Below are 10,820 nucleotides of genomic sequence, written 5' to 3' on the forward strand. Positions count from 1 at the left end.
TTCGTCATCCAAACATAATGCAGCCTGCTTTGTAGAATAACTCGCTGGATTATTTCTAAAGTGTAAGCCATAAACCAAGAGTTTCAATGAAAAGAAATGCAACTGTAATTTTTCAAATGTCTTTCTGGTTGCAATCTTGGCCTTCAATTGCCAGCCAGGACATAATGAATGATATGATAGAATCATTCATTCTGACCGATTAAAAATTCTCATGCTTATCTTAATAAAACTGTAAGAAATAGGAGCAAAAGTAGGTCATTTGGCCCCTCGAGCCTGTTTTGCTATTCAATTGGATCATGACAGATCTGACATTCCTAATGTCCACTTTTCTGCCTTTTTCCCATAGCCCTTGCTTCCCCGATTGATCAAGAATCTATCTCAGCCTTAAATGTATACAAAGACCCTACCCCCAAAGCTCCCTGGGGCAAGGAATTCCTCCCCATCTCAGTCTTCAGTCGGCGCCCCTTTATCTAGTACTTCCAAATAAACCTGTTGGACTATAACCTGGTGTTGTGTGTTTTTTAACTTAGTCTCAGCTTACAAGACAACCCCTCTATACCAGGGAATATCCAAGTGAATCTTCTCTGAACTGCCTCCAGTGAAATGAGATCTTTCCTTAAATAAGGGATCCTCAACTGCTCACAGTATTCCAGATGTGGTCTCACCAGCATCTTGGAGAAAGTGAGGACTGCAGATGCTGGAGATTGGAGTCGAGAGTGTGGTGCTGGAAAAGCACAGCAGGTCAAGCTGCATCCTAGGAGCAGGAGAATTGATGTTTCGGGCATAAGCCCTTCACCAGTATCTTGTACAGTTTCAGTAAGGCTTCTTTTATACTCCAATCCCCTTGACATAAGGACCAACATTCCTTTAGCCTTCTTAATTACTTACTGCACCCATGAGCTAGCTCTTGTGTTCCGTGCATAAGGATCCCCAAGTCCCCCTGTGTTGCAGTTTTCTGCAGTGTCTCTGAATTTACATAATATTCTGTTCTTTCTAATGGAGATCAAGACATGTTGACAGTGGCTGCATTCCTGGGATAAATGTAAGGCAGGAATGTGGGCTTGAGTATTGGAGCTAATGTGAGAGCCTTTATATACCCTGATCAATTAAACCAATACTTTGTTAGTTATTGAACAAGACAGGAACTCAGAGCATGTCCCAGCAGTTTATTATAGTGGGATTTTCAACTATGCATCTGAGGTACTTTAATATGAGATGAATTGAACTGAATTTATTGTCATGTGTACCAAGGCACAGTGAAAAGCTTTGTCTTGCGAGCAATACAGGCAGATCACAGAGTTAAGTAGCATACATAAGTAAATATTGGGTAAACGGCAGCAAAAACAAAAATACAGGTACAGGTGAATGTTAAGAGTTTGTGAGTCCATTCAGCATTCTAATAACAGTAAGGTAGAAACTGTTACGAAACCAGCTGGTGTGTTTGTTCAGGTTTCTGTACCTTCTCCCCGATGGTAGAGGTTGTAGGAAAACATTGCCAGAGTGGGATGGATCTTTGAGAATGCTGGCGGCCTTTCCTTGACAGCGGGCCTGGTAGATGGATTCTGTAGACGGGAGGTTGGCCTTTGTAATGAGATTAGATTAGATTACTTACAGTGTGGAAACAGGCCCTTTGGCCCAACAAGTCCACACCGACCCGCCGAAGCGAAACCCACCCATACCCCTACAGTTACCCCTTCACCTAACTCTACAGGCAATTTAGCATGGCCAATTCACCTGACCTACACATCTTTGGACTGTGGGAGGAAACTGGAGCACCCGGAGGAAACCCACGCAGACACGGGGAGAATGTGCAAACTTCACACAGACAGTCGCCTGAGGTGGGAATTGAACCCGGGTCTCTGGCACTGTGAGGCACTGTGCCACCCACCTGGGCCGGGTTCACCACTCTCTGTAACCATCTCCGATCTTGAATGGTACAGTTTCCATACTAGGTAGATAGAATGCTCTCAATGGCGCACCTATAATAGTTGGCAAGGGTATTCGCCGTCATGCCAAATTTTCTCAGCTACCTGAAGAAGAAGAGACTTTGTTGGGTCTTTGTAGTCAGATGATTTTAAAAACAACCGTCAACATAGAAAACTCAATAACCTTTTTGTGTTTTTTCTGAAATAATTTGTGTTGGTTGCTGGTATTGAAATGTTTCCCTGTTCTTTATACTCTGCATTACAACTACTCCCAGGTCACTGGGTGAGTCCAAATTACAGTTCCATACACCAGGACAGAATATTTTGCTGCTCCCATGCTGTTTAAATGTTTTAATGTCAGCCTCATTAGATTGAGCATGCTAATTTAATGTCAATTAATAATATCAAATTATTGGCTGTCTTGCGCAGTTCTGCTGAAACCATTCAAGATTGGATTAAAAGTGGCTGAATTTATTGAAAATGAGATCTGAACAATCATAGCTAGAAAGAAGTAACAGCAGAACTTCCCTGTTCCAGAAAGACATGGACCTTCATGAAAACTTTGGAAAAATTCGGTGAGTACTAAATAAGGACATTCCTGACATTGAGATCGAAAGTCCCATTTTCCAACCAAGTGTTGAATGGTAAAATGAGATTTTTACTAAAGAGCAATGAAAGGCCAATTATCATTGTTTATCGCTTATTATCACTGCTTGATTTTACCTCATTAAAATGTAATTTCCCATTCTCTACACCTCCCCACCCCAACTTGGAGCGAAACCAGATGCTGAGAATTTGGTGGCTCAGTGGTTAGCACTGCAGCCTCACAGTGTGGGGTTTGCATGTGTTTCCTCTGGGTGCTGTTGGTTTACTCCCGTAATCCAAAGATATGCAGGTTAGGTGATTGGCCATGCTAAATTACCCATGGTGTTCAGGGTTGTGTAGATTAGGTGCATTAGTCAGGGATAAATGTAGAGTAATAGGATATAGGAATGTGTTTGGGTGAGATACACTTCAGAGGGTCAGTGCGGATTTGTTGGGCTGAAGGGCCTGTTTCCACACTGTAGGGATTTATGAGTTCCCAATGTGAAAGTCTGAGTGGATACCTGGTGTTTCCAGCTCACTGTTTGCTCCTTTCGATTTTCACCAGGTACCAGTACTTCAGGGCACACTCTATGGGCAGCAGCTGTTGAACACCACTTCCATGGATATTGACAATTGACATGTGTCAGCCTCACTCCACTATCGTGGTCCATCTCTGATCCAGCTACAGTACAAATCTGCAATTCAATGCTACATGTTGGAATGCACTGAAACCTTTCACTGTAATGCTGCTGCCAGGATATTTTGCACGCAGCGACGGACACGAAGCTGAAGATGTGCATCAGGCTGAATCTCAGAGCTATTTACCCATTCTCCTAGCGCTCACTCACTTTACTTTAGTGTGCACAACAGCTCTGCTTTGCCTTTTGCTGCACCTTAAACCCTCACAGTATTTCTGTATTGTCTTGCTTGCTTAGTGCAGGTACAAAGCCAGTCAGCTTCTCAGCAGCCATCAGTCAAGGAACTATATGTCACCATGCTATCTCAATCATAGGCCTAAAGCATGCACCAGCAGCAATGCATCAAACACATTGCATACACTTGAACAAAATGGCAATGCACCAAAGTTGAGATGGTGTATTCCTCAGTCAGTCAGGAGGTCCTGGTACAGTCAGTCATAAAGCAGCATCGGTGGTCAGTGCAGGGACATGGGCCCAGTCAGTTGTAGACTTGGGGCCACCTCACTACATTCTGGGGAGTGCTCCACAATCAATCCAAGGGCGATCAGAGGATTTGCAGTAATTCAGTTGGGCAGCTGCCCAGAGATCAATTGTTGGTCTGCTCAGTCCTCATTTGGGGCTGTCAATCCAAGTCGGTCTGGTTGGGGGAGGGCGATAGTCAGTCCTAGGTATCAGCTCAGGTCAAGTCAAGAGGTGTCACCGGGGGAGTACTGTGTGGAGAAGTGGGGGCTGTACACTGAGGATTGGAGCCAGCAATCTACGATGAGGGAGGTCAAGGATTGAGAAAGAGGGAAATTTGTCATACAAGGAATGTAGGCAGTAGTGATTGCAAGGAATGGGATGATTAGGGAATTGGGTCATTGGTGGTCACCACCACTATAGCCTCAAGGGGTTAATGTGCACCATGATGGTGGGCAAGATGAAACCCTAGTTTTGAGCCTCAGGGTGTAAGGATGAAAGGTGAAAGATTTAAAAGGGACCTGAGAGGCAACATTTCACACAGCGGGAGGTGCTTGTATGGAACAAGCTGCCAGAGGAAGTGGTGGAGGCTGGTACAATTACACCATTTAAAAGGCACCTGGATGGGTATATGATTAGAGAGAGTTTAGACGGATATGGGCCAAATGCTGGCAAATGTGGCTAGATCAGTTTAGGATCTCTCGTTAGCACTGATGAGTTGGACAAAAGGGTATGCTTCTGTGTTGTGTAACACTATGACAATGACTCTATGACAGCTGGGTACAATGATCATTCATTGACTGCAAATTTGTTATTGCTAGGAAGGCAAATTGTCTGTTTCTGCTCCAAGAGGCAAATACAACTTCTACTTGTTTATTTTTTGTTTGCTTTTGCTGCTGTTGAGTAAAGGTGACTGGTTGGAAGTGTTTCAATGTTTTCCTGACAGTGACAATAATAACCTTCTAGGCTACAGTGGGCATTGGGAACAAGTAGTAGTGAATTAGACAGGAATATCAGAGGGCATATGACAAAGGACAGGTAAAATCTGTGGCTTTTGCTTACACAGCAAGTGGTAGATTAGGTTTGCATTGGACGAGTAAGGCAAGTGGGTGAGCTCCCCAATTAATGAGGCAAATTTGGGACAATTGCATGAGAGTGTGTACAGGGCCTTACAGAGTCAAACTTCCACGAAACTCAATGAAAATCACATTTAGCTGATTTCTGGTAATGTTCAGCTCTTTATCTCCTTCAGTCTGGTTTGGATTCAAATCCAAATTCCAACATGTAAAAATTGTGCTCTAACCCTCTGTCACCCAGTTCTCCTCGAATTTCTAATTTAAATATCATGAGGTAACACATGATGAAATTCAACAAAACTTCAGATTCCCAAGAACTTAGGTTATAAAAATAAATTCCTGAACTTTTAAGGTTTCAACATGTTGTTTAACTGGACAGGAATGCTTGTGGGTGACTCTTTGCCTAATTATATTTACTAACAGAGAAGTGTTGGGATACGAACTTGGAATCACTTGCCATTGCAGTAGTAAATTGTGGGCCCCGCTCTGTACAACTGTGCAGCAGCTGAGAGCCTCACTCTTGTGAAAGTGAATCCAGGGAGATCCTCTTTGAATGATCAGTGCCAGTTTAAGGCCTTGCCAATTCCTCTCCGAGTTGAACCTTTTCTGTCTTTAATAACGTTTCTGGCTTATTGTTTTATTCTCGCTGCCCAAGTTCCTATGATAAAAAGATTTTCGTGTTATTAAAAATGTTTGTGCTCAAGTGACCCAGTTGCTTGGTAGCTAAGGTGCTTCTTCACATGTTGCCTGCAGTTATGAATTCAAGTTCTGGCTGCCTTTGTTTCCAACCTGCTAACCATATGTGTATGAGTTTCATCATTTTACAGCTGGGCTGCTGGATAGGTTTTTCCAATGTGATATCAATTGACAGCTGGTGTGTCTCACTGCACGCAAACATATCTGCTAAACAACTCATCACCAGTGTGTCCTCGATAATGGATGCCATGAAAGTGTCTTGCCTTCTGCTGTGTGTCCTACCCACTCAAAGTGGTAGATAAAGAACGTAAAGTGACTATTGAAATAAAGGGGAATTTGGAGCAGAGTCTTACTTCAGGTCTACATTTGACATTTCAGCAAATTGGCACCAATTGTTAGGCATTTAATTTAATAAGACAGGCTATAATTTGAATTCCCTTGAGTACAAAGGATGGAAGGCTGATTTGATGAAGGTATTAAAAAGATTTGACAGTGTGCTTACGGAGAAACTATATCAAGAATGTATAGTCTTAAAGTCAAGAGGTATGCCGTTTAGGAGGGAAATCTAGACATTCTTTTCTACACAGAGAGTAATAGAAGCCTTTTGTTTGTCAAAAATGGCTGTTGATTGTCAGAAAAGCTAATCTGGTTCACTAATATCCTTTAGGGAAGGAAACTGCCTTCCTTACCTGGTCTGGCCTACATGTAACTCCAGACCCACAACAATGTAGTTGACTCTTAACTGTCCTCTGGGCAATTAGAGATTGGTAAAAAATGTTTGCCTGACCAGTGATGTCCTTATCCCATGAATGAATGAAAGCTTAAATCGATAGTTTTTTTTGCTTGGTGAGGGTTTTTAAGAGATAAGGGACAAAGCTGGGTAAATGGCATGGAAGTACAAATCAGACTCATTGAATAACAGAGCAGTTTTGAGGGGCTGGATGGTCCACTCTGATTTCTAATGTTCCTACAAATTTGGCTCGCTTTAGTGCAATCCCTATTAAACTGTTCAGTTAGCATAACTGATGCACGATAGTATCAGCACAGATGGAAAAAAACCCAGCCACACTGAAGGAGTTAACTGATGACTAATACTTTTGGTAAGGTTTGAGTGTTTCTAGTTAATACCTTTTTTAGTTGATGAAAAATTGCAATAAGGATAATCTGGAGATCAGAATTGATATATGAGATGAACTTAATTAGTCAAAGTGTGCTGCAAAATGACGCATCGGATGACATTCAAATGCAGTTCTTGAGCTCAAGTGCCAAAATCTATCTTCTGATATTTCCACCAACCGCAGGCAAAAGCCAAGATGTTAAAACACACATGATAACAATAACAGTGACTCCTATGCTATGACTAACTCTCAAAGGCAAGAGGGAGAGAAAAGAAGATTGTGGGAAATTCTCACACTGGAACAACTGTATCTAATTCTAAAGTTATTACGTAAAACCCATTAGTGCCACTTGGATTTGCATATATTTCCAACACTGTCCATGAGAAGACAGATTATCTACATCACATGATTTGCTAGAAGAATGGCTCACAAAGAAGTCCTGCTCAACCCTACGCCCCCTCCCCCGTCTCACCCTTGGAAACAGCAGGCTGACACAACAGTAAAGCACACAATGTCTTATAAGAGCCTTTATTGACCTTATAGTTTTCACAGCCAAGTCAGAGTAAATTACAACCCACTTCCCGCACTCTGAATACAAGTAGCTTGTGAATATCTTGAAACCTTGTACATTCTGCCACCGACATACAAACATAATCAAGCGTGATGGGTAAATATGATGAGCATAAACATCCAGGCAAATGAGAGAAAGGTTTAGGGAGTGGCAGAAAGAATATTAAGTGAATGGAAGGAGATAGCTAACAGCTGTCTGAAGTTATACCCAATGTGCTAACTCATAAGACCTAGGAGTAGGCCATTCAGCCCTTCAAGCCGGCTCTATCATTTAATGTGGTAACAGCTGGTCACACCTTGGCCTCAACTCTGCTTTCCTGCCCACTCCCCATGACCTTGCCATCTGTTTATCTCCTCTTTAAATTTATTTCGTGTCCCAGCATCCACTGCTTCTAGGGCAGTGTATTTCACAGATTCATGATGATATGAGAGAAGTAATTCCTCCAAATCTCTGTTTTAAATCTGCCACTCCTTAGTCTAAATGCACTTAGTACCAGCATGTGACATAGGGTTTCTTAACTCAATGTTCAGTAAACCAGGGCTGACATAAATGTAACACATGAATCTAGAGCATCATTATTATATTACTTTTCTCCCACGAAGATTCACTGATTTGCCAAATCTGATTTTATTGCCTGATTCAAAATGTAGTGTATGCCTTTCTGAATTTCAATTCACACATAAATAGACTGTACTTCATTCTGTTGACAGTAAAAGCATTTGTAGATTCTCATTGTTTGGATTTTAGTAAGTACAGTATACTTCAAAAATAATAGATTTTAAACCATTTCAAGCCTTTAAAAGCTCATTTTTAAATGAGACCCACATAGCTAGATTGGCGAGACCATTCTCTGGATTGTTACATTGAAGTAATGTGTGATTTAAACCAGACCTTTTAGTCTTTAAAAGAACAATCTGTGCTTTGAAGGAGGAATGAGGACTAAAGGTCCCATTTGATTTATTCTAGAAATTCCAATTTGCTCATTGCCTCCAGTTCCACTCATGGTGTTGAGGATTTCAATAAATTGCATTGCATTCACTGATCTGGGATTAAGAAAAACAGAACCATCACTGATACAAACTACAATGCACATTGTTTTGTAGTTCTGAACAATGAGCATCATATATCGAAGAGGAAGAGATGCCTAATGTCAGCAGTGTACAAAACATTTCAATAAACCAGGGATTGGGTGGTACAGCCAGAAAGCTGTCCTTTCACCCTTAGCACCTGGCTTTGAATCCAGCCGTGACAGATGGGATGAAAGTCTCCCCTCTGTGATGCATGCTAAGGGCCTTAAGTGTTGTGAATATTGACAGCTTCGACCTAATTCCCAGAGGATGAGTCTGCACTGCAGAAACACTCTCATATCAGTTACACCAGAAACCCGTCCATCAACTGTGTAAAGCCAGGTCACAGGGAGAAAGCAGCTTGGGTAATGGAAAAGTCATGATGCTGAAGGAAAGGTTAATGTTTAGGCAATAAAATGCTCTTGATTCATCACTTTTGATCCATCTGTGGAGATTATTAACATGGCAGAAATGGGACTCACCTACTTTGTAATACTGTGTAGGTATCAATTACTCCCTGTCTCAAAAAACTACTCTGCTTCACTTGATAGCAAAAAGCTACTCCTGCTCCACACTGTCTCAATAAACTACTTCCTCCACTACTCTGTCTACTTCCTGCTTTACTCTGCCTGAAACTATTCCCTGTTTTACTTTATTGCAACAAACTATTCCCTGCTCTACCCTGACTCAACAAGCAGGGTTTTTATTTTATTGCTACATTTTATTGCAACAAATTACTCCCTATTCCATTCTGTCTCCCTGCTCAAATTTATTGCAACAAACTAGTTGCTGCACCCTGTTTCAATAGCCTACTCCCTGCTCCACTTTGTCTCTACAAAATACCCTTTTCCACACGACCTCGACAAACTACTCCCTGCTCTACTTTGTCTCAACAAACTTCTTCCTGCACCACCTTCTCTCAAAGGTTACTCCACAGTCTGTCTCAGCAAACCACTGCCATCATCAGAGAAGTGTTACTGCACAAAAGGAAGCTGGTTCACCTAACTTATCTCCAAATGAGCATTATGATTTAGAATCATTCTCTTGCCTTTTGCCTGCACCATTACACATTGTTTCTGTTCAAATAATTATCCAAGGCCTGTTGAATGCCTAAATTGAACCGGCCTCCACCACAATTACAAGTAGTGAATTCCATACCCAAACTACTCATTTTGTGAAACTGTTTCTATTCTGACAAAACATTTGCTATGTTTGCGAATCACTTTACTGTAAGTCTGTGCCATCTCTTTCTCAATACATTTACAAGTGGGAACAGTTTCTCCTTGTCTGCTCTATCCAGATCACTCATGATTTTGAAAACTTCTATTAGATTTCCTCTTAGCTTTCTTTCCTCTAAGTAGAGTAGTGCTAACCTCCTTAATCTCTCCTTATCACTGAAGGTTCTCATCCCTGGAACAATCTTGTAAATCTTTCCTGCACTCTCTCCAATGTGTTCACATCTTTTCTAGGTCTTGGATCCAGAACAGCATTGTAGCTGCAGCTTACAATAAGGTAGTCCCGAGGTGAGATCCTGCAGTTAGTTAAGCTCCAGGAAGGATACCTCAAATTGTTACACTCCTGCCTGAACAAGGATGAACAAGCTCTCCTTCTGTCTTCATCCAGCTTTTCAGTTGGATACTTCCCTTATGGATACTTTTCTCCCAGATAATTGAATTAAAGTTTTGAAAAGGAACCAATTTAACTAGGTTTTCTTGAGTACAAGAAAAAACTACAAAAAAAAGTGTCACAGCATGCAGCCATACAAATGAAAACAAGCAGTGTGTCCGTACAAACTAATTTGTAAAAAAAATCTTTAGGTAAAATAAAAGACAAGTGAAGAGAAACATCGCTCCTATGTTATACTAGAGAACAAAGAGGTGGCAGACCAATTATATGTCTCTTCCGATTCGGTCTTCATAAAGGAGGACAAAAATAAGGTTCCAAAAATGTTGGGAACACAGCATCTAGTGAAAGGGAGAACTACTAGGGAAAGGTTATTGGGGAAATTGATGGGATTTGTGGGCAGCACGGTGGCACAGTGGTTAGCACTGCTGCCTCACAGCGCCTGTAGACCCGGGTTCAATTCCCGACTCAGGCGACTGACTGTGTGGAGTTTGCACGTTCTCCCCGTGTCTGCGTGGGTTTCCTCCGGGTGCTCCGGTTTCCTCCCACAGTCCAAAGATGTGCGGGTCAGGTGAATTGGCCAAGCTAAATTGCCCGTAGTGTTAGGTAAGGGGTAAATGTAGGGGTATGGGTGGGTTGCGCTTCGGCGGGTCGGTGTGGACTTGTTGGGCCGAAGGGCCTGTTTCCACACTGTAAGTCTAATCTAATCTAAAGTCCAATAAATTTGCATTGCCTGATAATCTGTATCCCAGTGTATTTAAGGAAGAGGCCTGGAAATCGGTGGTCAACCTCCAAAATTCTTAGACTCTGGAGCAGTTCCTACAAATTGAAGGTCACTAATGTAACCCTACTGTTTAAAAACAGAGGTAGAGAGAAAACAGGGAGTTATATACCAGGGAATCTCATGTTGATGGTGGGCAAGATGATAGAGTCAACTATCATGGATGTTATAGCACAACATGAGAAAACAACATTAGATTCAGACATTGCGTGGATTTCAGC

The sequence above is a fragment of the Hemiscyllium ocellatum genome, chromosome 3, assembly GCF_020745735.1.
Source record: "Hemiscyllium ocellatum isolate sHemOce1 chromosome 3, sHemOce1.pat.X.cur, whole genome shotgun sequence".
In the NCBI taxonomy this organism is placed as follows: Eukaryota; Metazoa; Chordata; class Chondrichthyes; order Orectolobiformes; family Hemiscylliidae; genus Hemiscyllium; species Hemiscyllium ocellatum.